Consider the following 987-nt stretch of genomic DNA (forward strand, 5'->3'; position numbering starts at 1 on the left):
GACAGATTATGAGACCTTGGAGCCCTGACCACAGACATGTAAAGACCTCCCGCAGGCCTTCGCTAGAGCGGAAACCCAGACTGAAAAAAGTCTCTTTGTGGTTGTTTTCATGTCTTTGTTGCTGTTTTCACATCTGTAGTTGTTTTGTGTCTCTGAAATCATTTTGCATCTATTTTTCATTATTTTGTGTCTCCCTGTGGTTGTTTTGTCTCTTTGGGATCACTTTGCGTCTTGTGGTTGTTTTGCATCTATTTTTAGTCAGTTTGTGTCTCTGTAGTTGTTGTGTTTCTCTTTGTGATCATATTGTGTTTCGTTCAGTGTCTCCCTGACTCCTTAGGCCCCTAGGTCTGTGCCTGTAGGTCTTTTCAGTAATCCATCCATCCATCCTGAGTCGGATGCGAAGCTTTGCAGGTGCAGGTTTGCAGAAGTGAGACCTTGCAGGACTCTGGGCAGGAGGTGAAAAATGTCTTCTCCTTTTACATAGTTGTTTAAATGTTTTTGATAACATCTTTTCAGTGCATGTAGGATTCAAAATTGTGTGCGAAGTGTGTTGATGGCTTTATTTGGCTATCAACTGTAACGTCACTTGAGGCAGTTTGTCAGGCTTCTTTCTGCTTCCTCTGGATCCACAAAAGGTCTTATTTCTTTATCCAGCAGTGTTCCCTTTGACCTGATGTGTACAATCAGTGGAGTTCCCCTTTAGATGTGATATAATTTAGTTTTTTCCGGTCTTTAACAATAATTAACATTAATTTGAACAATAATTAGCAGAGCATTTTATCTTCATATGTATCAAATATGAAGTAGACCCTTAATGTGTTTGGATGCCTAATGGGTCGTTATATTTTGAATAAGAATATGTCACTGTGGAGGCTTAAGTCAAGCTTTTATTTCTCAGGACAGACCGGAGAGGAAGCAGGCCACAGTACAGACAAGTAGTGATGCAGCTGTTCATGCATCATTACTCTACAAAATACTAGATTCCAG

This window comes from Seriola lalandi, unplaced genomic scaffold (genome assembly GCF_002814215.2).
Source record: "Seriola lalandi dorsalis isolate HSWRI2012SDOR001 ecotype SW California unplaced genomic scaffold, Sedor1 jcf7180002054297, whole genome shotgun sequence".
NCBI classification, from domain to species: Eukaryota; Metazoa; Chordata; class Actinopteri; order Carangiformes; family Carangidae; genus Seriola; species Seriola lalandi.